The sequence below is a fragment of the Chenopodium quinoa genome, unplaced genomic scaffold, assembly GCF_001683475.1.
Source record: "Chenopodium quinoa cultivar QQ74 unplaced genomic scaffold, ASM168347v1, whole genome shotgun sequence".
NCBI classification, from domain to species: domain Eukaryota; kingdom Viridiplantae; phylum Streptophyta; class Magnoliopsida; order Caryophyllales; family Amaranthaceae; genus Chenopodium; species Chenopodium quinoa.
In genome coordinates this window covers 567,917-588,709 of record NW_018745024.1, presented here as the reverse complement: position 1 = coordinate 588,709, position 20,793 = coordinate 567,917, and the positions used below count along the sequence as shown (strand labels likewise).

The 20,793-nt window shown below is 33.3% G+C and overlaps 1 pseudogene; it reads left to right on the top strand.

Moving 5' to 3' along the window:
- Window positions 1-549: 549 nt before the first annotated feature.
- Window positions 550-10,925, top strand: LOC110708237 (annotated as a pseudogene).
- The last annotated feature ends 9,868 nt before the right edge of the window (window positions 10,926-20,793 follow it).

Sequence of the window (20,793 nt, the reverse complement as noted above, 5' to 3'; positions counted from 1 at the left end):
AATTGCAATGCATCATGCCTATACTTTTGAACATTTAGTAAAAAAATCTGAACAATCGAAATTTTGAACATTTAGTTAAAAAATCTGAACAACGCCATTTTTGAACATTTAGTAAAAAAAATCCGAATAATCGCAATACAGCACGCCTATAGTTTTGAACTTTTAGTAAAAAAATATGAACAATAAAAAATTTTGAACATATAATAAAAAAATCTGAACAATCGCAAATTTTGAATTATTACGAGTTAGACAAATTTTGAACTAACTCGTAATAATTCAATAGTTTTGTAATATAAATTGAACATTTAATGTATACAAAATGAACATAAAAATTGCATGTTTATGTTCAATTATTGTGACGTGTTCATATTTTTTTACTAAATATTCATTTTTTGCAAAAATGTTTAATTTTTTTTATTAATATTCAAAAGTATATTCGTGGTGCACCTATTGGTGCACATAATACTAATTGATAAAAAAATACTATTTAATGATGAGTGAGCCCACTAATGAAATTTGTCAATGGCAAGATAATAGTAAGGTGTGGAAACTAAATGTATTTTAACTTTATAGTGCTATATTTCTAAAAAGAGGAGGCACATCTTAAAAAACGAAAAGTTAAGGGTTATAATGTAGAATTTTTTTTTTTAATTATCTCCGCCTCTTCATCCCCCTGTACTCTGTCTTCTCCGTTGAAGCGTGCTCTGAGTTCTCCATTGAAGCACCTTCTCAGCTTTCTCTCTATTAACGAAGCTTCTAAGGTTAGGTTTTTGTTTTTAATCACCGAATATCAATTCTAGGGTATTGCCGTATAGTTTCACAGTATCATCAATTTAATTGGTTGTTAATTCAATTTAGGGTTCTTCTAAGGTGAATTATTGAACTTTTCATATAATTAAATTATTGAACTATTCATATAATTACTCAAGTTATGAATAATTATAATAAGCGACTTCATTGCTATAAATTTGCTATTCTTATTATATTCTAACTTCTAAGCGAGGTGAATTTAAAGTGAATTTTCGATCCTACATTAATTATTTAAGTTTAAATATTGAGGAATGTATACTTGATTAATTCAATTTAATTGGAAATTGGAAAGGAATGCGCTTTTTATTAATTTTGTACTGTGATATTACTTTGTTTGTGAAATTGTATAAAAGCCATTTTCAAGATGACCTGTTTAATGACATATTACTTTGGTTTAGGGGTTTAGTAATTTGAATTGATAACACTATGAGAAAGGGATCGAATTCGCGTGGTGGTCGTAGCGCTCTTAGGATTTTACAGCAACGCTTCGAGGATTGTAATTTTGAAAGTGAGGAGGATGGTGTGAGATATCTACGTAAGACATATCTGGAGTACAGGAGGTGGAAAACCGCAATACTCACCAAAAATGTTAGAGACTCCCTTTCCCAGCTTAAGCGGAATAATAGTAGTGGCGGGAGAGATGGTCAAGTTCAACAATCAACATCAACTTCGGGATTAGCATCTTCATCCCTTGATTCAGGTTACGAGGAGGATTCCAGTCCGAAATTTGACTTGATGAAAACAATGTTAAGGCAAGCCTATTGTGAACCTGATAAAACAGAAGAGAGTATGGAGGAGAAAAATGAGAAAACTATAGAATTATTAGAAAAGGATGAGATTGAGAATATTGTGATGCTTGAGAAAACTGGTGGAATAGGAAGTAAAAATATGGATTTAGATGATGGTAGAGATCAGGTGCACAAGCATCCCATGTTTAAGGATTTTGGTGGCATGCGTGAAGTATTGGATGAATTAAAATACAATGTGCTTATCCCACTTCGTTACCCTGAACTCCTCAACCGGCTGTGTCAGTTACATGCAGGGCCACCAACAGGAATTCTATTGCACGGGCCTCCTGGGTGTGGTAAGACCATGTTGGCTCAAGCTATTGCTAATGAAGCTGGCGTTCCTTTGTATCAGATTGCATCGACTGAGATTGTATCTGGTGTTTCAGGTATGTCAAATCCGAACTAGCTTATACTATGTATGTTTTTGATATCTTTTGTGGCCTTTAAAGAGCCTACTATTGTTGGTAAAACCGTAGAAGGGAGAGAAAAGGATGAAAATGTACATTTCTTGCGACATTTCTTTCTTTCCGTTCATATTTGATTTTTTTTTTTAAATGGGGCATAGGATGATAATTTTGTCACCTTCTTAATATGTCGTAAAGTTAATGAATGGAATAAAGCAATCAAAATTTTATTTTCTTGGCCTACCGTCTATTTAAATTAGGGTTGGTTAAAAGGCTTTTCTTTTTTAAAGAAGAAAGGCTATGTGACATTGCTTATGGTGTCGGCAGTGTGTCGTTGTGCACCTTAGGTCATCATCTTAAGGCTTTACATCTTCATGATGTCTTCTTTGGCCTTGCTTATGATGGTAAATGATATATATGTTAGGATTTACTTTAGCAGTACTTGATGCTTCTTGTGTTTTCATATTGAAGGTGAGTCAGAAGGAAACATTCGTGAGCTTTTCTTAAAAGCTCGTAGGACTGCTCCTTCAATAATATTCATCGATGAGATTGATGCCATTGCGGAGAAAAGAGAGAGCTCGCAGAAAAGGCAAGAAGGGCGAATTGTCACTCAGTTATTGAAATGCATGGATACTATATGTGAGAATGCTTCTGTAGCTGGTCAAAAGATATCTGTGAGTGGGAGTAAAGTACATTCATCTCCAGCAGTTCCGGAGATTTCAGTTTCTGAGAGCAAACAAGGCCATGTTCTTGTTATTGGTGCAACCAACCGCCCAAATGCTCTTGACCCTGCATTGAGGCGACCTGGAAGATTTAACTGAACTAGGAGTTCCAGATGAAAATGCAAGGTTTGAGATACTTTCAGTCTTGACACATGATCTTGGTGTTCAAGAGGGTTTGGACCTTAGAAAGTTGGCTAGGGACACAGCAGGGTTTGTTGGGGCTGACCTGGAAGATTATGTTAGGAAAGCTTCTATACATGCTATGAGGAAGATGATAAACTTAAAGAAAGATGAGGGTCTTAAGGAGTGTGCAGTTGGGCCCCAAGATGATGGTTGGTGGAAGCAACTATGTTTCATGCCTGGAGAAATGGAAACACTCTGCCCCAAAATGTCAGATTTTGAGGTAATTCAATGTCAGCTTAAACTGTAAATGTTTTCCCAAGTGTAAAAAAAGTTTTGTTCCATTGTAAAATTTGCTACTTTTGCCAATTTATTGTCATAAAATGTTTATTAGTTTATGGATATAGGTGCTTCTCCAAGTGTGTTGATGTTTTTTTCCTCCTGGACTTTGGATTGATATAGGTTGCAGGTAAGAGTGTTCAACCATCTTTAAAGAGGGAAGGTTTCTCTACAGTTCCTAATGTGAAGTGGGAAGATGTTGGAGGCCTTGGCACCATAAGGCAGAAGTTCCAGAGCTGTATAGTTGATCCTATCAAAAATCCTGAAGATTATGAGGTAATTGATTATAATTATATATTTTGTTAAGATTTCTGGTCTTATCAAATTTATTAGTTTGATAATATGTTTAAAGTTAATAGATTGCACATACTCTTAACCTACACACGTTTTGACTGTTGAACTTCTGTGATTGTTCTTCTATATATACTTTTTATTTTATTTTTTCTAATAGTCCTAATTGGCTTGTTTTACGTAGTCTTTGTTTCTTCAATCTTTGTTAATCATTAAAATGTGTAAGATCTAAGATGTGATTTTGTGTTTTGCAATCACTAAAACTAATGTGGAGTAGCATTCTAGACTTTGTTATTCGAGAATTACTGATTACTACTTGTATTAAGTTGTTATCAATTAGAATAGGCTTCATGCTACCATTAGTTTATTATGCAATTTTTATTTTTATTTTTTTATTTTGAATAGTCTTTTGCAATGTGCAGTTTGTATTCTACATGCAGTTTCTTATTGGATCAATGTAATTAGTATTTGGTTTGCTTAGGATTGTTGCATGTGTAGCAATAGTTTATCGTTTGTCTACTTTATATTTAATGACTTGTAGCCATTAATAATTAGTACTTCATTTTACACATTATTTAAAGTGGTCAATGATATATCATTTTGGCAAAAATTTTATGGTAAAAATTACAAGTCAATATAGTGTAACAATGCAGCAATTAGCTGTCAAAAAAAAAAAAAAAAAAAAAGTGCAACATTAGATATTGTTTTTCAAGTAACAGCTCTACACTACAGGTCATATTAAACTATCAATACACGACACAATGTGGGTAGGAACTTGAATATTGTGATCTTGTCTACTTTAAATTGGGCTTAGGGAGCTATGGGTTGCCAAATAAAAGTTCAATAATTGTAAAGTTGTAGTTTAAAAACTAAGATATGGCTGTAAGAGCTAAGTTGGGTGGGTAAATCGGGAAATGGGTAGGCGGATATTACTTTAAATCCACCACCTAACCACTACCCATGGTGGGTATGACTATTGTACCCATACCCGCCTAGTCGCCTACATACCCAACCCCGCCGGTGTGGTGTGGAACCCGCATTTTTGTACCCACTTGCATCCCTATCATAGATACCTCTCCATTCTATACGTGTGTTAGAAGTTGATAATGGTACATGGTTTGATTGATTTTCAGGAAGTTGAAGAGTATTTTTTTTACAATATTAATTTATTATGGAGGAAAGCACATGTATTTCAGTACAACTAGTAGGTTCTTGTTAATGAGTGTTTCATGATAAGCTGCTGTCCTTTTTAATTGAGAGAGGTGTATCCGCTTTTTTAAGCCTACTTGATTTGATGCTTCTACAAAAGTCATTGGGAATCCTTGCGGTGCCCGTGATATTTTGTCTTTTTTCAAACTGACTTTATAGTAGGTCATCGCAGCTAGAATTTTTTTACACCATTTCAACTTTCAAGCCAGTGACTGTTGATCTGGTTCCCATGTCTGCTTTTATGAGCAGCATCTTATGTCTGATGATCTTGTATATTGACTCTTAATTCTGCTGACATTATGCAGGGAATTGGAGAAGATTTGCCAGCAGGATTCTTGCTTTATGGCCCCCCTGGCTGTGGTAAAACGTTGATTGCCAAGGCTGTTGCTAATGAGGCTGGTGCAAGTTTCATTTACATCAAGGTCTATTTTTACTGTTCCCTGCTGTAAAATCCCCCCAATCCCCCTGCGTCTGTTTGCATCTTTGTTTTCTGGGGATTGGGCTTTTAAAGCATACTCACCTTGCTATGAAGCACTGAATCTTCTGTTTTTTTTTGAAAAAACCTTACCAGGGTCCTGAACTTATGGACAAATATGTTGGTGAAAGTGAATTGGCTGTTCGCAAGATCTTTAATCGTGCAAGGACATGTTCTCCATGTATTCTCTTCTTTGATGAGGTATGAATATTTTTCTTGAAGTTATAATTATTGTATTAAATGTTCACATTGTTGTTGCTCGTTGCTAGTTTCCTTTGTTGGCTTGTGAGTTTTAATATAGCCAAGAGAGGCAAATTTGAACAGCCTTTCGGCCAAGCATTGTGATGAAATATCTTAAAGGCAAATTGTAGTGTAATAGGCAATGGGTTTATCCACATGATGAGGTCGCTATTGCTTTTTTTTCATGAAACAGTTGGGACATTGTCTTTTTTGAGAGGAGAGAAAGGAGGGGGGGTTTGATCAAGCTTTCGGCTTTGCATTCTGATGGTATATCTGAAAGGAAAGTAGTTGTGTAATAGGCAATGACTTAATCTAGGTCACTATTACTTTTCTTGATGAAATTTGCTAGATAGTTGGAGCTTTATTTATTTATTTATTTATTTATTTTTTTGTGTTAGGGGTGAGGTGGTGAGGGGGCGGGGTTTACATGGTGCTCTGTGCCTCTGTGACACTTTTGTATTTGTTTGGGGTGAGGTGGTTTGGGGGGTTGGGGGTGCGGGGTTTACATGGTGCTCTGTGACACTTTTGTATTTATTTTTTGGTGTGGCTGGAAATACAAAGCCAAAAGTGGTAATATTATGTTAAACCAAACATTAATTTCCCTAACCTATGCGAAAGTCTTGCAATCCTAGATCAATGCGGAGTATCTGTCTATATAATGTTTTAGATGCTTATATACGCCTTGAGGGCTGCATATAACATTACCCATTTTAAATTCCAATTTGCCCCAACCACAATTTAGTGACTAAATCATGTGAATCCTTTTTATAGGGAGAAGACATGTGAAAAATGATGTATGTATTATTGATTGTATGTTCCTTTTTGAGATGAATAGTGGGATGATTGTAGGCTTAAAGCCTTGAATCACCTCAAATTACTTGCTTCCTTTTGATATGCTCCACTCATATTGGTGTAAAAGCCTCTAATGCTGAAAAATTACGATGCTCGTATCTATGATTCAACTTTCCACACCCTCCCTTTTCTTGGTGCATTCGTATTTGGAATTCCATCTTTCCTTATAATTTTGTGAAATGCTGCTTGAGAGTCTTAGCAAACTAAATCGTTTCTTGTTTGAGATGTTAATTATTATCAGCTATGTCTCCTTTTACAGCCATCTGCTATCCAATGGCATGTGATCTATTTCCATTTGTTTGGTCTCATCATGAAATACTGTGTTTTTTGCAATATCTTTCACCTCTCAATCATCAAATCTAATCTTGTTGGTTTAATCTCTTGTGTATACATTTTGATAGTAAGAATAATTCTACATTTCTAATAATTGATTGTTAGTGGACAGCTTGCCCAATCCGAGATATTAAAGCAATATTTAATACCTCTTGATCTTAATCTCTTGATTGTTGAATTGTCAAGTGACGGCCAAACAAAAGCTCAAAGTGGTTGCCCAGCTCGCATTATTTACCTAGAGTTGAGATATATGCTGTCACTAATGCACTCGCATCCCAAAAAAACTTATTGGAAACTTAAATTAAGATCTTAAAGCTCTCACCATGTCAAGGATGTAAAAATTCTTCCTTCTTATATGCCCATTCTTTTATATCGGTGTATTGCTAATTGTGTGTATCATAAGAAGAATAGGACTACAAGATAAATTCAGGAATCAAATTCAATTGATGACAATTTGAAAATGCTGAACTTGTCACAGGTGGATGCTTTGACTGCAAATCGCGGAGAATCTAGTGGGGTTACTGATAGGATACTTAAGCAGGTTCTTCACTTTGTACCACTGTATAGTTTTGGTTTATTTTTCACATGGGCACTCAGATGTTTAAAATCTTAAATTGTCATTGCAGCTTCTTATTGAGCTATATGGTGCAGAGGAAAGGTGGGGGGTTTATGTCATTGGTGCTACAAATCGGTATACTTTTTTATTTTTATTTTTATTTTTTTTCCATTACTTATCACTGCTAGTAATATGTTTTATCAATGCCAAAATCCTCCTATATGACAGTCTTTATCTCAATATTCTAGACTCGAGTTGATAGATCGTGCTTTATTGAGGCCTGGAAGATTCGAGAAACTATTATACATTCCTCTGCCTAGTCCACAGGAACGTGGCTTGATATTGAAAGCTCATGCAAGAGAGAAACCTATAGATACCGATGTGGATTTACTTGCTATTGCAGAGAGAACAGCTTGTGATCATTTTAGTGGCGCTGACCTTGCTTTCCTGGTTTGTTCACCCCATTCCTGGTTTCTTATCTTTGCTATGTCTTTATCACAATTCTGGTACTCCTACATCCCTCAGTGGATGTTCATTAAAATCTTGATATTCCTTTCAATTAGCAATATAGGATAAGTATCTTTTTTTTTTTTTTGGAATACTGCTAGATGCGGCAAGCCAATAGGTTTGCTCATGACGAGATGCGATTATTGAAGCAAAAGGGTGCAGGTGCCATTCCTTGGATAATTAATAGTAGTCATTTTGAAAAAGCATTGGTGGGATTGAAACCTTCTGTTAACAAAAAGGTATAATTGTTTTAATTGCATCATTGACGTTTTAAACTAAATAAAAATGACTGTCTAACATGTCTTGAATATTCTCTTATTTCTATGTGGGGGAGCAGCAAAGAGTTTTCTATGATAATTTGTCGCCAACCTAACCAATTTCGAGACAAAAGCACTGAACACATGTGGAGGTATAAAATACTTGCCTTCATTGAGTTTGTTCTCTATAGTTTATATCCTAACATAGTCATATAGTTTCATTGCCATGTTTTAAGGCTATGTTTAGCTCACCTAAATCTGGTCTGAATTTATCTGTTCAAATCTACTCTTATCTGATTTTTTTCAAGTTAAGAATGTAAATAAAATTATGACTATTTATTTATTTTGATAGGAATATTATTATTACTCTTATTCAAATAAATAATAGAGTGGTAAAAAGGCGGATGGGTGTAAGGAATAAGGAGTAACATAAGAGTGGGTCGAATTAGGTAAATATTAGACCTTGTTTGGTTGACATGAGAATTAAATTCCCATAGAAAATTGCATTTCATGGGAAGTTATTTCCTTCATGAAATTCCTAGGAATTTCCTAAATTTGTTTGGATGGCCATATGGGAATTTAGAAATCCCATGAATTTTGATTGACCTAGGGGGGTCTAGGTAATTTACTTCCCTTGTTTTGTGGAATGTTAAGTTCCCATGAATTTTTACTTCCCTCAATATATATATATATTTATTCATTATTATTTTTTTTGTGTGTGTGTCAACCAAACTTCTCAATTTATCAAATCTCGTGAATTTTCATTTCCCCCATTTTATGTTGTCAACCAAACAAGGCCTTAAAGGTTAAGGGAGTAAGATCAGGGGCGCAGCTAAAGGGGAGGCCCAGCAGTGGTAGCCCAATCCCACGGCCCTTATTGGCCCTTGCAAGTTTTTAGGATATATAGCAAACAACTCAATTGAATAATGTGAGATTTTGTTGGCTTAGTGGTTAGTGAGTTTAGAATTTTGCACATGGTTGAGGTTTCGATCTTTCATATTGAGCAATTTTTTTTTTAACTCCATATACTTCTTCTTAATTAACTCCAACAATATTACTAGATCTTTCATCTTATTCTTTTCTCTATTTTTTTGCCCGAATTTTCTACTAACTTCTTCAACTCGATTTTTTTTTTCGTTTCTTCAATCTTCTACTTAATCTTCTACTTTTATTCAATCACGTAAATTTTTGTTTTATAAACTACCGGCTTCATTTTATTTTTCGTTTCTTCAATCTTCTACTTGTATTCAACCACGTAAATTTTTGTTTTATAAACTACCGGCTTCATTTTATTATCCGTTTTTTCAATCTTGTACTTGTATTCAATCGCGTACATTTTTGTTTTATAAATTACCGGCTTCATTTTTTTTTTCGTTTCTTCAATCTTGTACTTCTATTCAATCACATACATTTTTGTTTTATAAATTACCGGCTTCATTTTATTTATTTTTTTCGTTTCTTTAATCTTCTACTTGTCTAATTGTTTACTACTAATTTGTGAATACATTCCTTTTTTATGTGATATGACATGTATAATAAAAAAAAAACTCTTTATTTTAAGAGTAGTTGATGTCAACTAGTGGATTTTACACAAGTTTTATACATAGAAAAATAGGTTGCCAACAATTTTAACATATATGTAAATCTATTATTGACATGATTAGATATTGATTCAACCGTCGGCCCCTTGCTAAAAAATTCTGGCTCTGCCCCGAGTAAGATAGATATTTTTGCTTATTAAAAATAGAATAAAGATATGGGTACATCAAATTAAAATATCTTAAAGCGAAATATGGCTACATCTATCAAAAACAAAGGGAGTATTGTTATTGTAACTTGCAAATATGTGAAATTAACTGAAAATCCTATATACAAAACAATATAGTGCTGTTTTTAGCTTTTTATATTCGTGTTTAAATTACAAAACTGTAAAAAACAGTACTTGTATGACAAGTATTTTTCTTATTTTGGCTATGCTACTTCATATGTAGGTTTTGCTTTTTATAAAGAACCTATTTCAATCAAAATCTACCTCTAAAAGGAAATGCATATTAATACTGTACAACAAAATAAAAAAGTTACATCTCTCTAGAGATGCCTTAACATGTTACATGTGCATCATTCTTACAATTGTACCATGCAGATAATGCATTCATTCATGCTCTCATTAAAGCTGTCAAAAATGAAAAAAAAAAAATTATATTTAGGCAAAAGCTAATGAGCACTCCCGAGAAGTTAGCTAAGAGAATTAAAGTGCAAATATTAGAGTAAAATTAACATTAATTACACCGAACACGACGCGTGATTTTGTCATGAATTCCTGACTTAATATCATTTCAACCAATATAATTTATTCTTATCTAACACCTCGGAGCGCTCGTTAGCAAGATCCTTATAATTATTACTAGCTACTAAATGGTGGTGATATGAATGGTTCCTCATACATGGGATCTTTATTCATGTATTGATCTAAAATAATTCATGTTTTGCTCATGTTAGTGGAAAGGTAACTATGTTCATGTATTGGCCAAATTTCTTTTAAAAAAGAATTTTGAAGTGAGGATCTCCTGATACATCGCCCCATGTACGAGTACTCTTGAATGAACTCCGTTTGCTATGGTGATGAATCTAAAAGATTCTTATTGTCGCATGTTGAGAATAATTATGCTGTGGTGGTGTACTCTGGTGCTGGACCTGTTGGTGTTGGTATTGCCATTGCTCGTTTAACTTTCTCATTACAGTGAGACAACGAGTTATACTTGAAGGCCCGCTTCTGTGAAGAATTCATTTTGGGGACATTTAAAATGCAAACCATTGCATATATGAGGGTTATTATTAAGCTGATTATTGTTATCAATTTTGAATTAATATTATTATCTTTTTGTAAAACTTCATTTTCTTGTTTATGGAATTTTAGTTATTATCTATAAACTATGGAATATGAGGGTTATTATTAAGCTGATTATTGTTATCAATTTTGAATTAATATTATTATCTTTTTGTAAAACTTCATTTTCTTGTTTATGGAATTTTAGTTGTTATCTATAAACTATGGAATATGAGGGTTATTATTAAGCTGATTATTGTTATCAATTTTGAATTAATATTATTATCTTTTTGTAAAACTTCATTTTCTTGTTTATGGAATTTTAGTTGTTATCTATAAACTATGGAATATGAGGGTTATTGTTAAGCTGATTATTGTTATCAATTTTGAATTAATATTCTTATCTTTTTGTAAAACTTCATTTTCTTGTTTATGGAATTTTAGTTATTATCTATAAACTATGGAATACTCTTGTGGTTTCGTCCCATATGTGCCTATTGTTTTAGTACGATCTTGAGATATATATTTGACTATCAATATTTTCCATTATGTATCAACTAAAATTATAAAAAGTTTATATTATAAATAGGTATAAATATACATGTTGAATGTGACAATACTTTACCATTTTTTTAAAATATAGGAAACTTTGTCAAAAGACACATTTTAATCCTTTTGTGAAAAACCATTTTTTTACAAAAATTTTGTAAAAAAACCACCAAGAAGATCTCGAAGGCTAACTGGAAAATCACTTGCGTAGGGCTCGAGAATCTCATAAGGCCTTAAATCTGAATTTGCAAAAGACAGTAAGAACTTCATAGCTGAGACCAAGGTTCAGAAGGAGCCAATTTATCTTTATAATTGATGATGGTTGTCCTCAAAAAATTTGGATGATAAACAGAAATCAGACAATTGCTTTTATAATTGGAAATTTTTTTAAATTACCACCCAAAAATGTAATCATTTTTTAACTAACCACCCGTTTAATTTTTTTATTTTAAATTACCACCCCTTCAATTAAATAAATGCTCAGATTACTACTCATTTCAAAATTCTGGTAGATTTTCCGTCCGTGGGCCCCACCTAATGCTTATTTTGACCCTTTTGACTGATATTCCTCCGATTTTTCTCTTTAAAAACTCTCCTAACTTCGATTTACATTTTCCTCTTTGAAATTTGATAGAATTTGGTGAAGAAAATATGAATCAAAGTATAGAGAGCGTTTTTAAAGAGAAAAATCGGGGAAAAAATCAGTCAAAAGGGTCAAAATAAGTGTTAGGTGAGACCTACAAACGGAAAATCCACCGGATTTTTGAAATGGGTGGTAATCTGGGCATTTATTTAATTTAAGGGGTGGTAATAAACGGGTGGTTAGTTCGAAAATGATTATATTTTTTGGTGGTAATTTAAAAATTATACAAAAACTAGAATAGACTCGGTCTACAATAACTTATTGTAGACCTTGCCTTCTTATATACCATACGAATGTGATTATATTATACAAGATGTGATTATATCATACAAGATGTGATTATATTACTACAAAAGTGATTATATCATTTTGAAGCTGTTATGTAAATGTATAACTCAAAAAGTGAATTTATCGTTATAAAAAGTATCAAATAGTAAATTACATCATTTTAAAACATGATTTTTAAATTTTATCATCTTAAAGATAATTATATAATCTCATTAAATAGTTTAATATGAGATTATATAATTCAAAATATGACTCACAAAAAGATAATTATATCATCTAAAAAAGTGATTATATATTATTTGAAAGTGTCAAATTTTGGATCTATAATAATTTATTGTAGACCGGGTCCATACAAGACCAATTGTAAAAATTAACCTTATAATTGCTATAAAATATACTTTAGATCAGAAACATAGATTTACATTCTCGACTAACTTGTAAGCTGTACTACAGATAAAATTATCGTACAAAAAGATACATAATTATAAGTTCATAATCAAAAAGAAAAAATTTACATCATTATCAATATCTAGAAGGGCCAGAAATCATGTTGAGGCTTCTTCACCAGAATCTGATTGTACTCAGGTCTTGATGTCTGCAATAAATAAGAACCACCATAAATAATGACGCAGGACATCTACCACAATCCTATCAAATTAATAATTTAACGACGTTTCCCTCTCCTTTGCTTAAAACATACAGCAAGAATTACAAAATTAAACTATCCTACAGGAAAATCCACTGGTGCATGCTGATAACTACCCATTTGAAAAGCACAATTCCAACACAGGTAGCTCAATTATGAGAAAACAATAACAGTTGACTTGGAAGACAAAATAAAGGACATAACCAAGCATGTTGATTCCTATGGCTGGCTGTTTTACACGAAAATCAAACATTTAAGAATTATTGCTATATAGCATTCAATGTTGAGAACAATGTAGATCAGATAGTCCAGTAAAACAACACACTCCAGCTTATTGCATGGTCTATCAAACTCCTGTGAGTCTGTTACTGGTATTATATCAATAGCATGTTCATTTATAGCTATCCCATCTATAATACAAAAAGAACTTTGGTACCTCCGTCCCCCTTCCCCAACCCCACGTCCCCACCCACTACCTCTCACCTATAATACACTTTCATTTAATCTGTTGTAAAGAGAAGTAGATTGATGCATGATACTATGTATATATTTAAGGTGATGGGTGCCTTTTAGAAAACCAAGGTCATCTATCTAAGATCACTAATAATTTATTCGAGTTACATTCAGTCATGTGAAAATGATACATTTCATTTGCAAACTGATAAGTAAATGCAGATTGAGCTACTCCATGAAGGGTGATGGGTGCCTTTCAGTATAGAAAGAACATTTAAATGAAGTAACATCAATAACAATTCACTTTATTTATTGCCTTTAAAGGTAAAGAAAAATTCACTTAAAAAAGATACCAATTCTTGTTACAAATACAAGAATTTGTAAAAAAGTCAACCAAAGTCAATTTATCAATGCTAATTGAATTAGGAATGAAAAGAACCCTCTAGAAGAATCTAAAAGACTAAAATCAATCCTAATTGCATTAGGAATGATAAATCCATATTAGGCCATCCTCTAGATCATTGGGCCGCATATAAGTACAAACCGAGCCAGTTTAGTAATTTGGCCATAACTTCCTCATTATTCATCGGAATTGGGCTTATAATATATCGTTGGAAAACTCTTTTCAAGCCCCATCCAACTACACCATTATTGGACCCTTGCTACGGACCAAACCAAACTGGATTGACTGTTTTCTTAAAACATATTTTCAAGAACAGAGAGAAGAGAAAAACAATTAAAACTATCCGCAACACTAAACCTTCTACACTTTCACTTCATTCGATTATGATTCGATGCGAAAGGTACACATCACCGGCTTTGATTTTGGGGAGCCACAAATGGGTGTCTACAGGCGCTAATTATTATTTTCACGCGTTTTCTTAATTCAGCTAAAATTTAGCCGTACAGAAGGGCAAAATCGTATTTTCCTTAAAAACACTCTTTTATTCTAATTAAAACTCTAAAAATTCAAACAAAGTCAATTTATCAATGCGAATTGAATTAGGAATGAAAAGAACCTTCTAGAAGAATCTAGAAGACTAAAATCAATTCTAATTGCATTAAGAATGATAAATCCATATTAGGCCCTCCTCTAGATCATTGGGCCGCATATAAGGATCAAAACGGGCTCAGTTTAGTAATTTGGCCATAACTTCCTCATTATTCATCGGAATTGGGCTTATAATATATCGTTGGAAAGCTCTTTTCAAGCCCCATCCAACTACACCATTATTAGACCCTTGCTATGGACCAAACCAAACTGGATTGGATGTTTCATAAAATAGGTTTTCAAAATAGAGAGAAAAGAAAAGAAATTAAAAATATCCGCAACACTAGACTTTCCACACTTTAACTTCATTCGATTATGATTCGACGCGAAAGATACTCATCACCGGGTTTGGTTTTGGGGAGACACAAATGGGTGTCTATAGTAGGGATCTAGGTTTAGGGTTTTAGAGCCGCGCCGTCAGGTGGCCCGCGCAACTCTCTGAGTTGCGTTGGGTGCCGTGCGCATCTTAATGAGTTGCGCGCGCAATTGATTGAGTTGCGCTGGTTTGCGGTTTTCCTTATACGAAAACGCGTTTTTTAAAACTTCCATAAATTTTATTGCGGAGTCGGATTAAAGCGTGTGAGATATCATTTGAAAGCTATGAATGTCTACTTTCCAATGCCGTTAGAATTAGGTTAAAATATGTTATGGATAAAATTTATGGCCGTTGGAGTGCAAGGGTGTTGGTTTTAGGGCCCGGTTTAGTGTTTTGATCATAACTTCTTCGTTTTGGCTCGGAATTGGGCTTATAATATACCGTTGGAAAGCTCTTTGAAAGGGCTATCCATTTTATAGGCCTTGCATGGGATTTTTATGGTTGGTTTGTCTTTTTGGCACGATTTTCAACAATGTAGGTTCCATTGGATCCAATCATTGCATTTGACGCATTTGGGTCCGTTATTAATCAAGTTTAAACATGTATGAACACGTTTTAGGCTAATTAGTAATTGGACAAGGATCTAAGATAACTTGGTCTCAAATATGGGTTTTAACTTACTTCATAATGCTTTTCATAGTCCATAAACATTTCAAATTTGATCTAACATGAAGAACGAATTTTTGTAACATCATCGCACTTCCTTTCGGGACAAGAGGCCAAAAGTAGGTGTCTACAGTTAGCCCCCACTTCGATCGAGTCTAGAATATACGATGATCAAAGTAGTCAAGGAAATAAATCCGAGACTCATTCTGTGAAGTTCCCTAAGAATAGGGAATCTTTCAGAAATATTAAGGATGTAGGTTCCCTAAGTGTGTGAAACAAGTAGTTATTAAGGCTAGAATTTTTTTTCCTAGTCTTAACGCGCTAAAGAATCTAGATTGATCCTTTGCAATTGTAGAACGCTTTTACAAGAAAAGGTGTTCTGGGTGATGTCAAGTCATGAGAAGAGATCGGTTTTAAAAGGATAAAAGGGGAAGATTTCCTCTCAATCGTGTCATCGTTGGTCTAAAATCCCTCGATATGTCATTGAAACTTTAGCCTGACTTTAACAAAGTAAAAGATGAAAAAGGCTTTTCGGTATTAGAGCCGAAATGGTCTGGTATTCGAGCCGGAAGTCCACAAGATAGAAATACATGTCTTAGGACTGAAGGCATATATCCAAATTCAGTGAGAGGGAAGAAAGTCAACAACTCTCTATTCAGTTTTGTCCACAAGATGAGTACATGTGTCTCAGGACTGGGGGCACGTGACTACTTAGGCGCGACATCTTCTCGTCGCTTCTTTAAACAGGGGATGAATTCGAAACCCTAACTGTCGGGTAAGTTAGTAAGCGCACTAACTACCGTATTTGCTCCCATTTAAGAAGTGCTTGTTCCTAAAGGTTCGGTGCGCCTGTCGACTCGTGAGCTAACGCCTACAGTAATTCTCTACCTTTTAGTCTCGAGAGGTAGATCTTGCAAAGCTTGGGCTGAGTGAAATTTTACGCAACACATACGACGTACAATTTTGCGCCGTACGATACTCCATTTGCATTTTTACGCTGCATGAAAACGCCTTCCTTTTTGCTTCAGACGTGAAAAAAGAAGAAAACCCGGACATTTGTAACGTCAGTACAGTAAAATGACAAACCTATCTATGGGTGCTTTTACGTAAAGCACCACCACAGAACGTCTTAGGGCACTCTTACGAAAAACGTTCAAAATGTATTCTTAGGGAAGGCACAAAGCACGGTGTGCATGCAAGATGATGCAAAAAAACTAACAAAGAAGAAAACAAACTACAAACTACAAAATGCAAAACAATTTAATTTTTTTTGATAATTTACGCGCCATTACGTCTAATAACGAGCAAAAACCGTTGAAAAAATGATCAAACAGATCAAAATCTGGATACCGGTCATTTTAGTGACAAGTATCCGCGCGTAACTTAGTAGGTCGTGCTGGCCAGGCGCGCGCATCATTCTGAGTTGCGCTGGTCTGTCACGCGCAACTAATTCAGTTGCGCGCGACATTTAAGTCAGCAAAAAGAGAATCGTTGAGCGCGATTTTTCATTTCGCTTTCTCTCTCCTTCCTTCACGATTTTCGCTTCTTTCTCTCTTTAAAGATCTCGGATTTTCTTGTTTTTCGAAGCTAAAGGAAGTAGATCTCGTCCCTTATTCATATTTGCTATAATTCGTTCATTCTTGGCTGAATTTAGGCGATTTTCGAACCGAAACCCCAAATTTTGAATTTGGGGGTTTTTGATTCAACTTGTTTTCATGAATTTGTTTGTTTGTCGTTGTGACATGTTTAAGCAATATATTGCAACAAATTTCATGTAAAGTGACAAAGTATTGATCCTGTATGAGCATGCCAAGAATATATATATTTTTTGTTCTAATTTTGACTTTGTGCTTGAACTTTATTGCTCGCATAGACTATACTTGTTAATTTTAATGTAAATTGAAGTGTTTAGAACAACAATTATGCATTAGAATTATCAATGAAATTTTGAACTTTTATAATAGCATGAATTTGTTCTTGCGACTCATGTTTATTATTATTATTATTATTATTATTATTATTATTATTATTATTATTATTATATATATATATATATATATATATATATATATATATATATATATATATATATATATATTTTCATGCGTAAGTTGCAAAATTGGTTTTATCAATGATAAAAATAACCGATGGTTATTATTATTCACTTATAAAACTGTGATTTCAAGATTTGCACAAAACTAGTTAGTTTAGGAAATTCTTGAAGAGATCATCGAACTGGTGTGGCTTGGTTATATTTCGGGTTCATAACCCCCCTATTTTACATTTTCGAATGTTGTAGCCCCTAGTGCTGGGTGACTTCGATGATTTGCTTGTTGTCAATAATTAGACCCTTTCATGTTGTTTGAAATTGGTCTACAAATCCCGTGTTTCGTCTTATTATGATAACAACTAGGATCTTGGAAACAATTAAACTAGTGTGTTTAAACCGTTTTTTGACCATTGATAGTTTTAACAAAGAAATTTGCTAATACTAGTAATATTGGTCATTCATTAGAACAAGGGAAAAATTAAATGTTGTTCAAATTTTTCGTCTATTCTTGCTAAATTTGAATTCTTTCTTCTAAGTTCACATTTTGTCACTTTTTTGAATCTCGAGAAAGTAGATGTTATCCTCCTTGCGAAATTCCAATCATGAAATTGTTTGTTTTGTGTTAATAAAGTGTCTTGATACAATTTTCATGATGAATGATTGAGTACTAAACTTTCATATGAGCAAGTATGTATCATGATTTTGTTTCTTTTGCTCTATACTAGTCATACTCTCTAATCTCTAGAGTAAATTGAAGTATTGAAACAACAATTATGCACTAAGATTAGTTTTTGAAGTTGAACTTGAAAATGGCTCGAGTATGGAACCTGTTTAATGGCCAAGTTTAGTTGCAAACTTAGTTTTCAAAGGAACAACATGATTATTATATCATTTTGATTCATTTGAAAATTGTAAGACTCGAGATCTACGTAAACCATTTGTAGTTTATGCGATTCTCGAAAGTAGCTCAAATGGCATGAATATCTCATTTTGTTTTTTTTGATATTGGAGCCCCCATGTGTCGGGTTATGCGCATTCTTGCTATTTTGCAAGTCTTGGAGCCCCTAATTGGGGGTAAATTCTAATGACTTGCTATTGTTTAGGCCATTCGTATGTATTGAGATGGGCCTGTGTATATATCCTATTTTTGTTTTTGAAATATTTAAGACAGTGATATGGCTTACACATTTTAGTTAAAGTTATTTTCAAGAAAGCTAGTTAGTTTTTTGCTTGTTTATAGACCAAAAACAATTGTGTTTAAGGTTTAGTAATCTTATCTAATGTCTAAACGTTTGTAAAGATCATTGCGGTGATTTTATTCTTCAAAGTTGATTTAGAACATCAAATATTTTCTTTGTTCTTGTCAATCTTTGATTTCGGTCTTGTAGGTGGTTTGTTTACCATCCCTTAGCCATTAAGTGAGAACAAGTTCGAGTCAAGAAGAAGTCGAATCTTAATTCATTCCTTTTGGAAATATTTATGTATATATATGTATTATCCAAACGGTTATTGAGAATCTGAAAATTTATTTATTTTGAGAAAACAAAAAGTTAGAAAGGAAATTTTGAATACTATTTTTATTAGAAACATGTTGTTTCGAATAAGAATTCAAAATTTGAAAAGGGTCCAATAGTTTATTTTGAAAAGCAAATTTTTCTAGTAGGCAAAAATCATAATCATATTATTTTCAAAACTGGACCCAAAATGGAAAGAAAAGTCTATCTCGTAATTGAGTGCGACTTTTTTGTCCAAGACTGATGAAGGTAAGTTGTAATTCGCAACTTATTTAAACAAAGATATGAAAATGTGAGCAAACTTTTGTATATCTAATTTTGTTTATGTTCTACTTTTTAGTGTTTGCCATCATTGTCATATTTTGCTAATTGAAAGTGAAGTTCTTTCAATTAAATAAGAACCATAGTCTGAAAATGAATGTTTATCAAACTGAGGTTTGGTGGAGTGTTAGAATAATTTATAAAATTGTTCTAATCACTTTCCAAAATATAGTCTCATTTTAAAATGAAAGTTAAGGTGAGACTTATATTTTAATTTGAAGCCCCCAAGTGTAGACTTAGGTGACTTTTGGAATTCATGTATACATATGCTAGGGGATGTTTCTAATGTTTATTTAAGGCCCCAAGATTTGTATTTTCAATTTGCGGAATATTGCATATGTTTATCATAAATTGTTTTATCAAATAACATAATTAATTATCTTGGTCAAATTATAGGAAGTGGTATTCTTCCCTTTGTCATTTAAAGTTATTAAGATGGTTCGTAATAAGCTTTGCATGACATTGATTTTGCAGTATAAATAGCGTATTCAAATCTATAAATAGAGAGAAGTGGGGATGTCCTGGCTTTTTTAAGCCCCCAATTTGAGGCAAAGAGCGGAAAAATTATACTATTTCCGAGTATTTTAGTTGCCAAATGGGAGGGATCATCCCGACTTACCCCTTAAAAAAATGAAGAAAAAAGACGGATTTTTATAAAAAGGAAGGGGAATCCAACTTTCCCATAGAAGAATAAAGAATGAAAATTAGACATGTTTTTGAAAAGCAAGGATTATTGACTTAATATTTGAATCATCAAGATGACTTGGCAGTGAGGTATACGTGTAATAGTGATAACGATCATTTTTTTTATGTAGCAATCATGTTCAATCAATGTTCCTCGCTTAGAAAAGATGGAGATATCCCACGCATGCGGACATATTAGTTGCTCATGATAAGTGAGAAGACCAATGCTCAAGAGTTGTAAAAGACATCTAATGTTGACGTCAAGGCTGTCGATATATCAAATCAATTAATTGTGTTAACTCTTTTTCCTTTTAGGCAATGTATATAGAACCTGAATTACCTTGGTAATAAATATCCCTATTATGAAAGAAAATAAGATGATTGTGTTTTTTTTTTAAAGTGATAGTCATCTCATTTTTCTTTGGCAAAAGATATGGAAAACAATGAATTTAGTTTGATTCGATTGCTTTACTAACATGATGTAATCAAGCCAATGGCTATCAAATCATCCAAATCATTTGAATTTTTTTTATATGATCTTGTAATCATAACTCAACACTTCATGCATTTTAAATATGGACATGACTACTTAATAGTAGGTCCATATGTGCAAAGTCCTAAGATTGGCCATATTTTCATGGAATGATGATTTAGGTATATGGTTATGGTCTACCTCAAGGAGGACCTTTCTAAGGTCGTAACGTGGCTAGGCTTGGGGTTATGAACAATGGACAGGCTCAAGTATACTCCCAAAATCCCTTACTTTTGGTGCTTCTCAAATTTAAACCTTTCTTTTTTGTGTGGCAACTTCCTACATTAGGTGCCTTTTCCTTGTCATCTCTCCTTTTTTTTTTTTTTTTTTTTTTTTTTTTTTTTTTTTTT